Source organism: Mauremys mutica, chromosome 9, assembly GCF_020497125.1.
Source record: "Mauremys mutica isolate MM-2020 ecotype Southern chromosome 9, ASM2049712v1, whole genome shotgun sequence".
Classification (NCBI taxonomy): Eukaryota; Metazoa; Chordata; order Testudines; family Geoemydidae; genus Mauremys; species Mauremys mutica.
Window position 1 is genome coordinate 96,448,999 of NC_059080.1, and position 18,876 is coordinate 96,467,874.

At 48.1% G+C, this 18,876-nt stretch overlaps 1 protein-coding gene across 1 annotated transcript in view; it reads right to left on the minus strand.

The window, feature by feature from the left end:
• Positions 1-18,876, minus strand: part of MCF2L2 (MCF.2 cell line derived transforming sequence-like 2) — a 296,032-nt gene that overhangs the window by 266,647 nt on the left and 10,509 nt on the right. The gene's annotated exons all lie outside the window — the stretch shown is intronic.

The window sequence follows — 18,876 nt, forward strand, 5'->3', positions numbered from 1 at the left end:
AGAAAAGCTCTAGAACTCTGAAAGGCTGTATTTGTAAAATACGCCACCAGTGGATTAATGAAGTGGTAGGAAGCCAGGAATTGAGTGTAATTCATGCCAGGTGAGCTGGTGGGCTGAGAGGTCACCGCAGCCCGCAGAGGGTTTATTCTGCATAGGCTTCTTGACCTCGATGTTTGAGTGCGTGTGGGTGAGTGCGCAAGGCAAATCTGCATGTCCTACTTGGCATCCACTAGCGAGACAAGCAACAGATGCCCAAGATTACCAGCCTTGTAGGCGGCACAAAGATAAAATGCCAATAGCTCGGGGGTTTAGGCTTGGCTGCAAAGTTATCACCCTTTTCTATTGGGGCAGAGCCTAGAGGACCCAATCAGGCCCCACTGTGCTAGATCAGGGGTTCTCAAACTGGGGGTCAGGACCCCTCAGGGAGTCACAAGGTTATTACTTGGGGGGTCGCGAGCTGTCAGCCTCCACCCCAACTGCGCTCTGCCTCCAGAATTTATAATGGTGTTAAATATATAAAAAGTATTTTTAATTTATTGGGGGGGGGGGGTTGCACTCAGAGGCTTGCTATGTGAAAGGGGTCACCAGTAGAAAAGTTTGAGAACCACTGTGCTAGACCGTGTATCCATTTAATGAAAAGAGGGCTCCCAAAGTGCTTAGGGGCTGAGTAGAAGACAGGAGACAACATGTGGGTAAAAACAACCAGATGAAGATGGAGCACAGGGTAACAGGATTAGTGAAGACAGCAGGGGACACCGCACACCAGCTCCATTGCTAACTACCAGAAATGCCTTGGTATGGCCCAGACTCCATTGCAGGGATTTGGAATTTTATTTTCTAACACTGACAGAGTTGCTAGACACCCTAGGGCCTTGTCCGAGAAGCTGAACGGAGCAGGATTGCACTTGGCCCTGATGAACTGCCTCTGACTCTGACTGGGTAGCCTTGCGCCGGTCATTTAGCCTTACTGTGCCTGTTTTTCCATGTGGAAAAAGGGGATGATATAACGGGGTTTCCCGTTATATCACACATGGGGAAACAGACTGAGGACTAGAAAACAGGTGTTCCTGGCTTCCAGTCCTGTGATCCAGTCACTGAGTCACAACATCTCCCGTGATATAGAAATGTATTTGGCCAGAACTGAGCAGAGTTTGCCCAGCTTAGCTCAGGAACCGGGGATTAGCCCCGCCTTCCAAGTTTAGCTTTGATTTTCAGGCTTAGGGGGAAAAAAAAGTTATCAAAAGCAGATCACTCATTGCCAAAGTACATGCAGCCGCATTAGGCCACTCCGATACTGATTGTACAAGTGCTAGAGGAAATTCTTCTCTATTTGAGTCCCTGTGACTACCCCCGCAGCAGGATGACATTTCTGACCTAGGGTGGTTTGGGGTAGGATTACGGTCTATATTACTGTAGCACTTAAGAGCCCTAGTCCTCTTCAAGGGTCCTGTGATTTAGAGAAACTGGCAATACCTGGGAGATTTCTGCCTCTTCGTTTCCGATACTGGCTGCTAGCAGTTTGAATTCAGGAGCCTGTGAAGATAATTAGTGGCCAGTCTAGTTCCCACTTCACAAGCGGCACAACGGCCAAGGGCTGAATGGACAGAGACACTTGGCTGCCACATCGCACTCTAGACATGCTGGACCTTCCTGAGCCAAGGTGAGGAATGTGGTTTTTCTTGCATTAATTTAAGTCACGAGCATCCGAATTGCAGCCTGAGGGTGAAGGTGACCCACAGAATCCACCCGGCCTCCCTCTTCAGACAGCTGCTGCAGGGCAAGGACAGAGACAAAGACAGCCAAGGGCAGGATTCTATTGCAGGTGAGCACAGACAAGCAGTTTTGATTAATCCACCAGGGAAGCCACAAAGGCAAGCAAATTCAATTCGATACAGGAGTAACTGGATGATAAGTCTCTGGCCTGTGTTATACAGGGAAGTCAGACAAGATGATCACAACAGGCCCGAAGTGACAAAGTCTATTAATATTATCACGTGATTTCTTTTATTTTAAGATGCAAATCAGGCAACACCCTCACAACCCTGGTAGCTGCCTTTGCGCTGCAATGCTTGAGCATCCCCTGATCTGCCTATGCTTCCTTCCATCCTCTATACCGGGGTCTCAAACACGCGGCCCGCGGGGCTATTTCCTGCGGCCCACGCCAGCCCCCCTGGCCTACCTCCAGGCCAGGGGTGGGCAAACTACAGCCGCAGGATTGCCCCCCCTCAAGCCCCACGCTGCTCCCTGAAGCAGCTGGCATCACATCCCTGCGGCCGGGAGGGGGAGGGGGAAGCAGAGGGCTCCATCTGTGTGTTGCCCCCCCCACAGCTCCCATTGGACATGAATGGGGAACCACGGCCAATGGGAGCTTCAGGGGAGGTACCTGGAGGCACAGCAAGCTGCGCGTGGAGCCCTGCGTCCCCCCTCCCACAGGGTCCACAGGGACATGGTTCCAGCTACTTCCCAGAGTGGAGCGGGGCTGGGGCCGGCAGCCTGCCCTGGCCCCGGTGTGCGCCGCTACCACCCCGGAGCCTGAAGCCCTCCTGCACGCCAACCCCCTGCCCTGAGCCCCCTGCTGCATCCCACACCCCTTCTGCACCCAAATCCCCTGCCCTGAGCCCCCTGCTGCATCCCACACCCCTTCTGCACCCCAATCCCCTGAGCCCCCTGCCTGCACCCCAACTCCCTGCCCTGAGCCCCCGCCACACCCCTCATACACCCTCTGGGGGCAGGGAGGGAGTGGAGTTGGGGTGGGGACTTCAGGAAAGGGGTTGGAATGGGGGCAGGGAAGGGGTGGGAAGAGGCGGGGCCTCATGGAGGGGTGGAGTGGGGGCAGGGCCGGGAGCAGCAAGGGGGTGTGTGTCAGTGATGTGGCCCTCGGGCCAATGAACTAGCTCTCATGTGGCCCTCATGGTCATTTGAGTTTAGAGACCCCTGCTCTATACAGAGCTACCCCCGCAGAGCCCGATAATGCTGAGGTAACGACTTCATTAAAATTACTATTGTGTTCAGTCTGATTAAGAATAATCTAATTGTTTAACATCTTGGCAAATAAAGCATAATTATTGTTTGGCTCCCTGGGCTCCGTCATGTCACCTTCTTGTTGTGTTACAAATAATTATGGCTCTTCCTTACTGAAGTCACTTTAGCTTAGTAGGTGGAGTCGCATCAGAGTTCGGTTTGCAGAAACAGGGACAGCGCTCATCTCCTTCAGCATCTCAGGACCCGGCTCAGGCAGGAATAACCTGTCTCATGGATAATTTTATATTAAAATGCAAATAATGTGGCAATATCTTATTAAGGGCTATGGCTGTGGTCCGCTTCTCTGCCCGTGTCCCAGCGGGGAACTCCAAGTCAGCCCAAGGAGGTAACCACTATGCTGCCACAAATAGGAAACAAATCAGTTTGTCATGGCCTCTAGCACAGGCCAAGGGCAGGGTTGCCAGATGTCCGGTTTTCGACTGGAACACCTGATCAAAAAGGGACCCTGGCAGCTCCAGTTGGCACTGCCGACCAGGTCGTTAAAAGTCAGGTTGATGGCAAAACGGGGGCCTGGGGCTAAGGCAGGCTCCCTACCTGCCCTGGCTCTGTGCTGCTACCAGAAGCAGCAGCCAGGTCCCTGTGGCCCCTTGGCACTAGGGCAGCCAGGAGCTGGGAGGCTCCACCCGCTGCCCCTGCCCTGAGTACTGGCTCTGCAGCTCCCATTGGCCAGGAATCGCGACCAATAGGAGCTTCTGGGGACAGTGCCTGCAGATGCAAAGGCAGCGCACACCACACAGAGCCGCCTGGCTGCGCCTCTACCTAGAGGCTGTAGGGACCTAGAGGCGGCTTCCTCGGAGTCGCAGTAAGCGCCACTCAGACCCCACACGCCTCCTCCCTCACCCCAAACCCCTCATTACCAGCCCCAGCTGGAGCCCTCACCACTCCACACACTCATCCCTCCAGAGACCGGCAGTAATAACCTGCCTCACAGAGCATAGGGGACACAAGCATTGTAGAGTGGCATCGTGAACTCAGTTTATCTACTGCAGAAGAATGAATGATGGAAATGAACCCCACAGGATTTGAACCCACAGTTGGAGAGTTGCTACCCAGTCCACAAACCAGATCCTATGCCACTAAATTAATCCCTCTGCAAATGGGGGCACTGAATAGCTACAATGGGGTAGACTCCTTAGGGTGTGTGGGAGGCTTTAGGCCCAGTTTTCTTAATGTTGGGAACATGAAATCGACTGCACGACAAGCTAGAATATGAGTAAAGTCCCTGAGTTACATTTGCTGTTGGCCCAGTCAAAAACTTTTGCCCCGCTCTATTGCTAATAAAGTGTGTTTCACAACTGACACGAGCACAACTGCGGTTTTTAAACATTACTTCTCTAGCCTGCGGTTAAGGTTACCAAAACTTTGACAGATCATTACATTTGCTGAGATGAATGCAGCACAGTCAGCCATCAGATTAGGATCTATTTCTTCTATTCGCTATAAAACAAACTGAAGTTGTGCATATTTTCTTAAAAGGTGAATAAAAATTCATGACCTCTGTATGTATGACTCAAACATAATCAGTCTTCTCCACAGGTTAAAAGGTTAAGCAGGTGTGACCAATAAATGTATTTCTGGAGTCCCATCCTCCTGAAGTCAGTGGAACTGCTCATGTATACAGGTTATATGTGCATCGATCTTAGCAAGATTAGGGCTCATAAGAACATAAGAATTGCCATACTGGGTCAAACCAAAGGTCCATCCAGCCCAGTATCTTGTCTACCAACAGTGACCAATGCCAGGTGTCCCAGAGGGAGTGAATCTAACAGGTAATGATCAAGTGATCTCTCTCCTGCCATCCATCTCCACCCTCTGACAAACAGAGGCTAGGGACACCATTCCTTACCCATCCTGGCTAATAGCCATTAATGGACTTAACCTCCATCAATTTATCTAGCTCTGTTTTAAACCCTGTTATAGTTCTAGCCTTCACAACCTCCTCAGGCAAGGAGTTCCACAGGTTGACTATGCGCTGTGTGAAGAAGAATTTCCTTTTATTTGTTTTAAACCTGCTGCCCATTAATTTCATTTGGTGGCCCCTAGTTCTTATATTATGGGAACAAGTAAATAACTTTTCCTTATTCACTTTCTCCACCCCACTCATGATTTTATATACCTCTATCATATCCCCCTTAGTCTCCTCTTTTCCAAGCTGAAAAGTCCTAGCCTCTTTAATCTCTGCTCATATGGGACCCGTTCCAAACCCCTAATAATTTTAGTTGCCCTTCTCTGAACCTTTTCTAATGCCAGTATTTTTTTTTCTGAGATACGGAGACCACATCTGTACGCAGTATTCAAGATGTGGGCGTACCATGAATGTATACTCAATACTATAAGCTCTTCATTTCCAGGACCAGGTCTTCCTATGTGTTTGTACAGTGCCAGCTAGGTTGGGCCCTGATCTTGATGCTACTGCTATATAACAACATCATCATCATCATCAAGAAATTAACAACAAAAAAGCCATTACTAAAACCCTACTTGAATCATGGGATGATTGTCAAAAAATTGCAACAAAGTTATGGACAAGCCATGGAAAAACAAAATTGCAGGAAAGTAATAATGGACCTTATTATTTTCGGTAATAAAGTCCATCATTAATTTTCTGTGATTTTCCACAGTTGGCCATTTGGGGCTGAGAGCGGGGGTTCCCGCTTTCAAAATGGCGGTGGAAGCCTAAATATTGCGGTATCCACAATTCCCGCCATATCATGAATTACCGGTAAGTAGGGCCTTAGCTTTTATGTTGCCTATGCACAAACAAGCTTACTCTCTACTGCTCTCTAGTGGCTCAGTAGCAACAGTGAAGTCCTATTCATCGAGCTGTACAGATGTCTGTTGAAACCCTTGGTCATCTTGGCACAGCAGAGCCGTAATTAGCTATTTTTGCACCCGAGGCAAGAACCTAAAATTGCACCCTCCCCCTGTTTGGTGGGTCTTAAGCAGATCTGAGAAGTCCTAATATATAATAAGCGTGTGCTCACTGGGAATACTAGAACTCGATTATTCGAATGACAGTTGTCTGCAGACAAACACACTGACGTCATCTTTTTCCGTGCCCCTCAGCTTTGCACGCCCGAGGCAAGTGCCTCACTCGCCTCACCCTTGTTACAGCACTGGCACACAGTGCAGACTTCAAAGAGTAGTCAATGCAGAGCTAGGCTGGGTCCCACTTCAGTAGAAACAGGAAGCTGAGCTCAGGGCCAACAAGGGCGGGGGGGGGGGGGCGTAGCCGGTACAAGTTACCAGGGCCCGGTGGTCTGGAAGGGGGCCCGGCTTTGTCAGCCCTGGTTAGCTGGTCCACCCTTGCTGGGGGGCCCCCAAATAATTTTTTCACCGGGGCCTGAACCCGCTCTCAACAGCCCTGGCTGAACTACAGCTTCCAGTGAAGTCAGTGGAAACTGCAGGTGTTCTGTGCAGGCCAAGAGTGTGTGCGAGGCAGCAGAGGAGGAAATCCTTAAATTCTGCCAGATGCAGAAGTATCAAATAATATTGATATTTAATTCTGCTTTCAATCTACAAAGAAGGTCTTTCCCAGAACCAGGGGCTCTGCTTTCTAGTACTCCCAGGTATAAGTGATTTATTTTGTAATAACCTTTCCAAATCAGTTTGTAGAAACAGCTCAGCAGAACCTCCAGTCAGGGACCAGGCTGAAAAGCACAGTGCAGATGGGAAAATCTGGGGTTCAGCAGATGAGAGCAGAGAATTTGGGGTGACTCTGGGACCTGTGACAAGAATAATCCATATGCCTAAGTATGATTGATTGACTTCCTTTAGCTTCTGTCTACAACATGCTCTGCTGCCAGACGGCATGTTTAATCGCTGCTTTCCTTCCCTGATGGTGCATACAAGAAGGTGAGAGGGACTATTCCATATGCTCTAACTTGCTAAGTGGACACCAAAAGAAGCTAATTGTTTGAGGCTGTTTGACTTCAGGCATTTTTTAAAATCCCACTAAGCATCTATCAGCACCTAAATACCTTTGTAAATCTGGCCCCAGAGCAATACCCACTTCCTACAAAGCATGCCATGGGGTCTTTCATGTCCACACAGAGGAGACATGACACTTGGGTTTTAATGAGTCAGCTGAAAGATTCCCCACACAGTGAGCATCTGCACAGCATGATACTGTATTTCTCTTCCTCAGAGGGAAGACGGACTGAGTTAAACCCGTGGTTCCAAACCTCAGGCCCAATTCTGATATGCTTCCCTGGTCATTCAGGATCCTGTCTACACAGCTAAAAGATGCAATTACTTACATGGTTCTGTATTTAAGCATTATACCACCAGCTCAAGTCAATCTAAACTTCTATTACAGGAGGAGGCACAATACTGATATCCCAGTCTACCCCTCACCTAAACCAAGAGGAGGTACTAATACAAATCTAATTTTTTTTTTAAAAAGTCTCCCCCAAGCAGAGTTGTGAGGCCTGCCAGAGATTCCAGAAAGTCCACTACTGCCACTGATTTTAGATGGAAGGCGCTCAGATACCACAGTGATGGGCAGCAATGTAAAAACCTAAGGGTTCATTACACTTCAAGCTGGAGGTGTGCTTCCCAGCTCGAGGAGATTTGCTCACCCGGTGTGCTAGAAACTGCTGTGCAGCCACAGCAGCGTGGGCGGTGAGATGGGCTAGCCGTCCAGAGGACCTACCTAGAGTTTCAGACAGGATTGTACTTGGGAGGGGCTAGCTCCTTCCATCACTTGCGCTGCCATCAATTTTTAGCAGGCTAGCTATGCTCATTCTGAGCAAGCTATGTCTCCTCAAGCAGGGAACTACACTTCCAGTTCCAAATGTAGCCATACCCTGAAATAGACAGACAGGCAGTGTACAGGTCTTTAAACCCTCTCAAAAAGCAAAGTTCAAGTCTGTGCATCCTGTTACTAAGTGATCAAACTCATAATAGGGATTAACAGGATGTTTCCAGCCAACCCTGTTGTACTAAAGTTATGCTTCCTAGATGATACCTAGTCTCTAACATACCTGGCAGGAATTTAGCATCACATGGAGATTAGATCAATTCTTCTGTTTGAAATAACCTTTTCTCTGTACGTTATAAGATCAATAGGACAGCTTCTGTGTGTGTCATCAGCTTTGTTGTTAGCTTTCATGCAGCATACACCAATATTGATCAATTTAGAAATGGAGCTCTCCATTCCAAAGTGAAGCATATTGTGTAACTGCTCAAAGGGGGAGGGAGGGAGATATTTAAAATCCTCCTTTGTTGTGATCTGGAGGGTTATTGATCGGTTAAGAGGCAAACGCTTGAGGGAGTAATTATAACCACAGCAATCCCATGAGGATACTGACTCCAGACCAAATATACATTTTAAGCAGTATTAAGGCTGTAACATAAATGATTAGATTTGGGAGAATTTGATTTTTAATTTTTGTTTTTTACAGGAATAGTGTAGCTGAAGTCGACGTATCTTATTTCGACTTACCTCCCGTCCTCACGGTGCGGGATTGACGGCCACAGCTCCCCCCGTCGACTCCACTACCGCCGCTCGCCCCGGTGGAGTTCCGGAGTTGACGGGAGCGCATTCGGGGATCGATATATCACGTCTAGATGAGACGCAATATATCAACCCCCGATAAATCAATCGCTACCCACCGATCCGGCGGGTAGTGTAGACATACCCTCAGGGTTTAATTCCCTTTTCAACCCCGCCCCGTCAGGGCCTGCTGCCCGAGGGTGTTCCCTTCCCCTGTGTTGTGTATTTGGTTGTCATGGTTTTTGTTCCTATGGAAACTGAGTTAGATTATTAGGGAATAGCCCGGCCGGCTTCAGCCGGTTGGGTGAGCTCTATGTCTGTAAATAAAATGGTAGTTTTGTTAGCTGTCTGCTCTCTGGCCTCAAGTGATTTCTTCCTAAACTGTCTGCCCCCAAGGATATAACACCCTGAAGGCCAGCTTTTCTTCCCAGCCTTCTCCTAGCCTGACCAGGATCCCAGGGCTTATTCCTTGGGCAACTGCAAACTCTCCCTGCAGCCCGTTTTTAAATGGTGAAGCAGACCTGACTAAATAACCTATAGCTACCAACAACTATAATCCCTGAATACTTAGTATGTTTATGTAGCGCCCCTCTCCACCTGATTACCTCCTTTACTGGCAATCTACTTACAGGTTCTGATGGACAGGTCTGGGTTCTTTTGGATCCCGCCACCCACTCAGTAGGGTGAATCTTTTTTGGTTATGAAATTAGTTGGCGGTGCCTCCACCCCCCTCGCTCCTTCCTGGCAGAGTCACCAGGGCAGCTTGGGCGGAAAATTCTAACTACAGAGGAATCCCCACTTATTTGCCAGATAGTTGGAGACTTCCAAGAAATAACACAACACATAAAAATATATTCAACACAACAATTATATTAAACAGGCAACAATACAACATAACAGGGGAAACACTATTTTTAGGGTCACCGGTGCCCACACTTAAAATACCCGTGTCAGGATGTAACAAATGCAAAACTAGTGTCCTGTTGGTATGCGTACTTTGCTGGGGCCCTTGATGACCGATACAATTCTCTGCAGAGGTGTAGCAGTGTGGCTGACTGGGTTCAGTACAGCCCAAAAGACCCACAAGTGGGAGGAGGTGGTGAATCCTTCCACAGGTGTAATAAGCGGTAAATTATAAAATCCTCAAACCCTCACTCCCTGGCTTGAGGACACAGTTCAGGGAGTAGAGGGTCCCCAAAACAAATTCCCTGACTAACTAACTAAAGACAAGGCACTCACGAACTCCACAAATGATCTTCAGAGTTGAGGATGACGCTGGACGATTCCAGGGGCTGCTGTCCGCTGGCAGGGATCCTCCTCAGGCAGGAATCAGCCTTGGACTCGCAGTGCTGACCATGTGGGGACTGGTCTCACCAGGGGAGCTGGAGGCGAACCCAGCCTGGCTGGGGAAATTTCTCAGCGAACATAACAATTGGGAATCATCCGTGAGGAAGGAAAACCCAGCTGGGGAATCTGATGTCTGGTCCCTAGAGGCCAGTTCTCAGGGGGAACCCTGCTTGCAGGCCTGGGACTCACCAGCTCCCCTCAAAGCCTGTTTGGCCTTTCCCTGGCTGGCTCCAGCCTCCCCTCAAAATGGCTTCTCCCTCTCCTCAACTCCCTGGGAGGGGCATCTCCACTCCCTATTGGTTGCTGGGCAGACTCTGAGGTTGCCTTGGCTCCTCCTCCCTGAGCTGCCAGCAGACAGAGCTCCAGGAATCTCCTTGGGGGTTACATTTATATTCTCACTGCCGTGTCCAAGCCTCTTTCTGCTACAAATATCCTCTCTTTATATTAACCAGCTTGCTTCTGCCCAGCTGGGCTTCACGGTCCGTTAAGCCTGGCTCCCACTCCAGGTGCAGTCAGATAGCATAACTGGCCTCTCAGGCCCATTCAGGGACTGTGCAGGGTACACACCCCATCACAGAACTCAAAGACAGAGAGGGGTTACAAATCAAAATGTAGGCAAGTCATTTAGGTAAAAATATTCAAATATGGGGGCTTCTAGTTAGGCATCTAAATTCAGCTTTAGGCAACTAGCGCAAGAGGCCTGACTTTCAAAGATGTGGGATGCTCTGAGTTCTACAGTGGTACGGAGGGTCTTGATCTGGGACATCGTACACAGTTAGGGAATACATGGAAAGACAGAGAGAACAGATACTGAACAATGCAGAAATAGAAAGAAAAAATGGAGTGAAGTCAGAAAGGGAAGATCTAACAAAAAACAAGGGGGAGACAGCACATTACGTTATTAATCAGAAAAGAGACTGGTAATGCCACATTAAATACAGTACTTGATAAACAGTGCACTACTGCTTTAGTCCTTTAAATTACAAGGGATGTGGCTGGGGGTGTGTGTGTGGCCTGAGGGGCACGAGTATCTTTCATCCTGGCTAGTAGGTCTAATCCTTGGACTAGTAAGTGTCACGTTTCCCAAGCCCTGGTGTGTGCATGAATGGAAACTAGAAAGAGACCGTGACATTTATTTTTGGTTGTGTTCTTAACTGTATCAGTGTTCACACCTAGACTTGCTTTGGAGGTAAAGAGCCAATGCAATCACCTGTCGCACCACCTGTCCCACAGCACACTCTCAAGCAATAGCTAGTGTCCATAACCGTCTGATCCTGGCCCCACTGAGGCGAAGGCAAGACTCCTAAAGACTTCAGTGGGGCTAGGACTTGTCCCTCCCTACCAATCTTTCACTTTGCTAGTAGTATAATGAACACCCAGTCTGGGGCTGTCTTGCTGCTGGGAATTTGCATATAACAAGAACCATGGGGCCTGGTTCCCTAGCGTCAGTCAGGAGTAACCCCATTGAACTCAATGGAATTACATCAATGTAAACCTGACATTAAGTTAGAGGACAATCAGATCCCATTTGTCCAGCTGGCAGCGGTTGCTACAACATCTTGCACATCAGCGTTGTTTGCATTGTCTTTATGAACTGGCATAGCAGACTGCTGCTCCTGTATACAGGGCCAGCTGTAAAGAATTCATTGCCCGAGCCAAACTGGCAATCGTGTGGCCCAGCCACTTGCAATAAGCCGTAGCTAAACGTTTTCCAGCCCCGAGTATCTTGTTTCCCTAGGCAACCGCCTAAGCTGCAGATATTTCAGAGCCAACCATGCTTGTATGAAATCTGTAACACAAAAGACTTAAATATGTGGATCAACATTCTGAAAACTCTTTCCTAATTATAGGTGCCCAGATATTATGGTGCTGAAGGACATATTGGTAGGTGGATGGATAGACACGCTCTCATTGAGTCATTAGGGGTCTTTTCCGGGCTCTGAGTCAGGCCCACAATAGCATTTTTTCATCCACACATCTCAACACCACTTCACAAAGATGAATACAACACCCCCACCCCTGCATTTTAGTATTGGGGTAACTGAAGAGCAGAGAGATTACAATCAACATTTGAAAAGAAGTGTCCACTGATTTTGGGAACCCAACTCGAGAAACCAGGCGCCTGACTTTCAGAGCCACCGAGCACACACAAATCCAATGGAAATGGGATTATAAATGATTTATCCAAGGTCTCAATGCAAATCAGTGGTAGATCTGGGAATATAACACAAGTCTCTGGACTACCAAAGTGGCACTGTCTCCCAAAGCTGTTTGCTGCCGTGGTTATGGGCCAGGTCAACTGTGTTCAAAATCCTAATGCTTGCCTTTGCCACAGGATAAAGGGCCCAACCTGGCTAGTTGCTGAGTGCCATCAACTCCCATTGTCTTGGACAGGATGTAAGGACTCTCGGCACCCTACAGGATCAGGCTCCAAGCTATGAAATGGTTATTGCCCAAACAATACGTAATAAGATTCTGTATTATTTGTAGTGCCTAAGAGATCTAGTCATGGACCAGAGCCCCACTGTGCCAAGCTGGAAAAAGGATTTCAAGCCTGAGAAAAGGCAATGTATTGAGACTGTCCATGGCTAATTGATACGATTTGGCCAGATAGAAGAAGACTGGAGAAAAATGTATAGTGGTTTTTAAAAAGCAAGAAACAGCGAGATACTGTAAATCTCTCCATGCTTTTGGCAGAACATTTGAAGCAGATAATGTGTCAGCAGCAACATTTTTGGTTTCTTCTGAGGTTCCCTCTGTGAGCTAATTGTCCATTCTGTGGTTGCACGATCCAGGTCAGGAATTGTGGTAGCCTTCAGCATCACAGTCTGGGTTAATAAACGTGGGAGAGCCAGGAATGACTAGCAGGTCTCTGTTTAAGCTGCTGGATATGGTTAGCTGTGCATTCATTGTAATAGAGTCTGGTGACTCCTATAATGCAGTCCTGAGAGAGCGCTACATTCCCTGTGGCATACATATACCTCAAAAGGCCTGAATTGTTGTGACTGACCCTATAGCAGAGGAGCACTGCACATGGCTCCCTCTAGCCCTGAGGGCACAGCTCCATGTTCGCAATCAGAAGAGCAACATGGGATGGTCCTTCTCACCAGGGACTAAATGTGCTAGGCCTGATTTGCCTTTCAGTCACACGGGGTGTGGATCAGGAGTCAGGGTTTCAAAATATATATATATCACTGGAAATACTCTAGTGTAAATGAGAGAAGAATCAGGCCTGTTGTCAGTTGGGTGCTCCCCAGGGCGGTCAGCACCCAAATTTTAGGGCAGTTGTTATTTTAGAGAGAGGCATTTTCAGGACCCCTCCAAAACAGATGTGTAGGAGGAGCTAGGCTGCTTTGGATTTTGCAATGCCTCAGCTGGTCCTGTTGAGCAAAACGGATGATGTTGGTCACTCAGCATCCACATGCATTTTATATACAGGCAGCTTGGCCTCCCTCTTGACCATGTCAGCTAGGACCTGCAGTTTTGTGCTGGCTGGGGAACGTCTCGCTAATAGCTGCGATGGATAGAGGTGGAAAGTGACTGTTTTGTATACTAAACTCTTGAGAGAACCATAGATTTAAGTTATCTGCATATATCTACGTGGCACTTAACCTATAATCCAGCACTGCCATCCGTGCTGGCTCTGCTGAGTAACACAGTTTCCAGCTCTGCTTCACTTTGCTGCTGGAAAAATACAGAAATTTCCCATTCCTGGAAACAAACAGAAAAAATTCTGCCTCTCCAATGCGGGGGTATGTATGTTCCTGAGCTCTGTCGTCTTTATAACTGTGCAACGCTCCTTCCCACTTTTATTCTCTTCCACTCCCTAGCATTCAAGAGATTTCTGTCAGTGAACGGGTGGAGAATCTGAATGCATGATAGACAGACAACAGGGGCTCAACACAGAGCAACTGATTGTCCAGCAGATGATTTGGTTCTAGGCATGGTCACCCAAACCGTATAGTCCATAAGCATCACAGTCTTGGGAGAAGGGAGTTTCCAGCAGCGCTCCTAAAAATCTGGTCCCTGCAGCTGTTGCCCAGGCCTAGAACTTCATTCTGTTTATTACATTGCAAGGAATATAGCAATAATGGTCAGAGGCAGGATGCTCAGCCCATCGACCATGTGTTCTTTGGATCTCCCTTTACTAAAAGCGTGTTGTATCTACAGTGTGGCCAGATGTCCCGATTTTATAAGGACAGTCCTGATATTTGGGGCTTTGTCTTATATAACTGCCTATTACCCCCCCACTCTCTGTTCTGATTTTTCACACTTGCATGTGTGGTCACCCCACCTATTTATTGCCTTCTGTGTGGCTGAGGGGCAGCTAGATGCCAGGAGGAAAGGGAGACAAAGGGTGTGCTTTTGATCTTAGTAACACCAGTGTAAATCCACCAAAAATCAACAAAGGTACTTTGGATTTAGACAGGTCTAACTGAGTTCAGAAGTTGGACATGGATCTCCAGTAATACACAGGAGCAGTCACTTCTCAAATGCACATCTCTTATTCTCCTACTTGAAGACATAACATATTCTGCACTCAGATAGCACATTGATCAGAGGTACACGGATGGATCTCACACTGACCACCCCACACACTGTTCATTCCCCAGTCAGGGGGGCCTTCCACAGCAGAACCTGGTATGTGATAGTGAAGGTGCCTCTCCCCTTATATGAGGCCAAGGAGAATTTTGTTGCAAACACAGACTAACTAATGAACCAGTTCCTGCCATCAGCTATAGCAGTATTCCCCTATCCCATCCCTGGCCATTATTTGCAGGTGTCAGGGTTCCTTTCCCCACTCTGAACTCTGCGGTACAGATGTGGGGACCCACATGAAAGACCCCCTAAGCTTATTTTTACCAGCTTAGGTTAAAGACTTTCCCAAGGCACAAATTCCACCTTGAACAGTATGCTGCCACCACCAAGTGATTTAGACAAAGAATCAGGGAAAAGGACCACTTGGAGTCCTATTCCCCAAAAATATTTCCCCAAGCTCTGCACCCCCGTTTCCTGAGGAAGGCTTGAGAATAACATCCTCACCAACTAGTACAGGTGAACACAGACCCTTGGATCTTAAGAACAATGAAAAATCAATCGGGTTCTTAAAAGAAGAATTTTAATTAAAGAAAAGGTAAAAGAATTACCTCTGTAAAATCAGGATGATAAGTACTTTACAGAATAACTAAAGACTCAAAAACACAGAGGATTTCCCCTCTAGGCAAAACTTTAAAGTTACAAAAACAGGGATAAACCTCCCTCTTAGCACAGGGAAAATTCACAAGCTAAAACAAAAGATAATCTAATGCATTTCTTTCTATTACTTACTATTTCTGCAATAGTAGATGCTTAGTTCAGATATGGTTTAGGGAGATATATTGTCCCTGCCCTGTTTTCTTGTTGACTCTGGGAGACACAGACAAAAAACCTTCCCCCACAGATTTGAAAGCATCTTCTCCCCTTATTGGTCCTTTTGGTCAGGTGCCACCCAGGTTATCTGAGCTTCTTAACCCTTTACAGGTAAAAGAAGAATTAGCCCTTTACAGAGTAAATAGGGATTTTATGCTACCCTTAGCTGTATGTTTATGACAGCAGGTTACTGTGGTCAGTGGTGTGGGTTCTGCTGTGCTAAGAAGTGGTATTTTTCCATCCATTCATTTAAAAAAAAAAAAAAAACCACACAACAACCCACAATGCCTCTTTCCCCCTCCTCTCCAGATACCGGCACTTCATTTCCAGGTACGTCAGTTTCTTTGCACATGGTGAGTCACATACAATAAAGAGTGATGCATCATACCAGGAATTTTGGTCCCCCTAGAAGATGCATCATTCTCTAGCACCATTTACGGTCTGTCTAGAGAGCGACATCACTGCATTGAACTCTTATTCCCCTGCCCAGAATGAAACAGACCCAATGGTACAGTGTTATCCGGTAGACAGAGCCCTAAGCTGGGAGCCTGGAGAACTAGGTTCTGTTCTCAGTCTTGCTAATGACTTTGGGCAAATCACATCTTTCTGTACCTCAGTTTCCCCAACTGTGAAGTGGGGATGAGAGTGCTCCACCACCTTTTCTATGCCACTGAGATATGAGAGCTAAATAGTATTGTGTAACTCAAGCATTCATCTTTCCTTGGTCCCTTAACCAAGGTCTGAAGAGACGAATTCCTGCAGCCAAAACATTTAAGGCTGAAATCAGAGAGGAGGAGCGCATTAACTGCAGTCACAAATGTTTTTAACAGTCATCAAAGAGCCCTGTGCAGAATGTCTCATTGTGGTTTGGATGATGAGCCAGCCCCAGATACAAAGGCCCTGATGGGTAAGACCTCAAGCACATCGGTAGAAAGGGCAGGAGGGCTGGAGAGCAGAGCAGAGCCATTAGCTTACTTTCTACTCAGCAGGACTGCAGCTCCTTCCACTGGCCCTACACCCTCTCCCCCCGGGGAGATGCCCTCTCAGGAGATTCCTTTGATGCAGACAGTATTGGAAGGCAAGAAAAGGGATTAAATAAGAGATGAGCAGAGAGATGGAAAAAGACTCTCCACCTAATGAGCTTTCAGGCATTTTGATTGAGTGCTAAGTGGCATATTTACAATGGGGCTGTTTCTTGAGCTTCTCTCGGACACAGAAGTTTGGAACTGAGTGGAGCACTGGCACCATCTCTCTCTCACACTCCCATGGGTTTTAATTACCATTTATACCCAGACACAGGGATGTAGAATAATCACACCTACCCTCGCATCCACCAATCCCTAAGCAAGCCCTGCCCTCCAGCTCACACTAATGAGTGACATTCAGTGCCCCTAGCCCAAGAGAGTTTGCACAGGGTGGTCTCTCTCACTCCACCCATCCAGGACTCCCCTCCTCCAGTCCAGACATCAAACGTGAGTAGGGGAGGTGCTGGGAAGCTAGATCATCAAGCGAGCCTGTCGGCAGCTGATTTGCTCCAATGATGGTGACCCAAACTGCAGAGTTTGCTTCCCAAACTGAGCCTCCCAGAGTTTGCACAGCCCCTTCCCATAAGCTGGGAGCGCCTGCTTTCTACTGCATGAAAGCGTGGGTTCCTGTTCATCTCAAACCGACGCTTAGCAACAGAGCAAGGCAAACAGTTCCTCTCCATTCTTATCTTTATGGATTTTTTTTTATGTACATGATATTTCAGTGAGCACGACCATAAAACGCTGAAACGGGATGAGATGAAATTCTGAGCCTACAATGGTGAGTTAGAACCTTGGCCAAATCCTCCATCAACCCTTTCCCCCCTCCCAGCAGAAGATATATGTCCATCAGTTGTAACCCAAGTATGCAACTTAGGGTATCAAGTTACAGCCCCATCTGCTTTTAGGTGGCCAAAGAGCAGCACCGTCCTGCACCACTTTTTTGCACCTGTGTCTGGCCAAGCGCCTTCCTCTCCAATACCAATCTTTACATCACAATTCACATGTATGTCACCTCCAAAACGGTCATGGGGCTGCACCATAAATCCATTTGGAGGTAAAAGCTCATGCAATCTATGGGAGCTCATGGTACCTCACCAGGAGCACATTACACGAGTGCTCAGGTATTTCCACGGGCTGCCCATTGGTTTCTGGGTAACATTAAGGTCTAATTCCCTAAATGGCCTGGAGACGTCTTATCTGTGCCACGCTACTGCAGCAGAGATCAGTGTGAGTGACTGGGAGTAGGAAAGATGAAGCTGTCAGACATGAGTTCTCTGTGTGGGCCCCTTGGTTTCCAAATTAATTCTGCCCATAGGCCCCAATCCTGCTATGCCTGGCACATAGGTGGACCCTCATGCTCACGTGCAAAGCACTGCAGGATAAGGGCTGTCATCTGATATAGCCCAAATCCGTTGACTTGCCAAAGCCCATCTGTGGGCGTTTGGGGAGGGCTGAGACAGTTGTGTGTGTGTGTCTGTGCTTGGCTCTGGTTTTGCTTGCTCGGGATGGGAGCTTTTAATTGGCACTACGCCTCTTAAGTCTTGCCTCGGTCATTATAGTTGTATTCTGTTTTTAGTTAATGGAAAAGGAGCCTACCGTGGCAGGGGTTCCTTACTGCTGTACTGTATTTAAATGTATATGAATAAAAGACATGAAAAAGGTACCGTATAGTACATGAAGGCGAGGTAATCTGGAACAAATATCAGTAAAAATGGTGTATGATGGAAAGAGGATCAGTAAAATATCTAGACTTTATTAATGTGAGACAGGAATGGTCCAATATCGTAGGACTGGAAGGGACCTCGAGAGGTCATCTAGTCCAGTCCCCTGCACTCATGGCAGGACTAAGTGTTATCTAGACCAGCGTTTCTCAAACTGGGGTCTGCAGACCCCTGGGGGTCCCCAAGGGTTCCCCTGGGGGTCCGCAGGCCTCGCTGATCAACTCTTCCCCTTCTCTTCCAGCGCCCCCTGCACACTAAAAGTCCAGCGGCACAGCAGGGCTGGGCAAGCTTCCTATCTGTCCTGGCTCCCGGCTGCTCCCAGAAGCGGCCGGCATGTCCCTGTAGCCCCAGGGCGGGAGGGGCAGGGGTCTCCGTCCATTGCCCCCGCCCCGAACGCCAACTCCGCAGCTCTAATTGGCCAGGAACTGTGGCTGCATGGGTGGTGCCTGTGGGCAGGGGCAGCGCGCGGAGACCCCCATGGACAGAGGGATGCGCACCCAAACTCCCTCCCTCCCGGAGCCCGCACCCCTCACCCCCTCCCGCACCCAAACTCCCTGCCCCAACCTGATGAAAGTGAGTGAGGATGGGGGAGAGCGAGCGACTGAGGGAGAGGGGATGGAGTGAGCAGGGGGTGAGGCCTCGGAGAAGGGCATGGCAGGGGCGATGGCTCGGGGAAGGGGACAGGGCAAGGGCTGAGCGAAGGGGCTTCAGGGTCCCCAAAAATGTGTAAATCAATATGGGGATCCTCGGGTTGCTAAAAGTTTGAGAACAGCTGACAGGTGTTTGTCTAACCTGCTCTTCAAAATCTCCAACGATGGAGATTCCACAACCT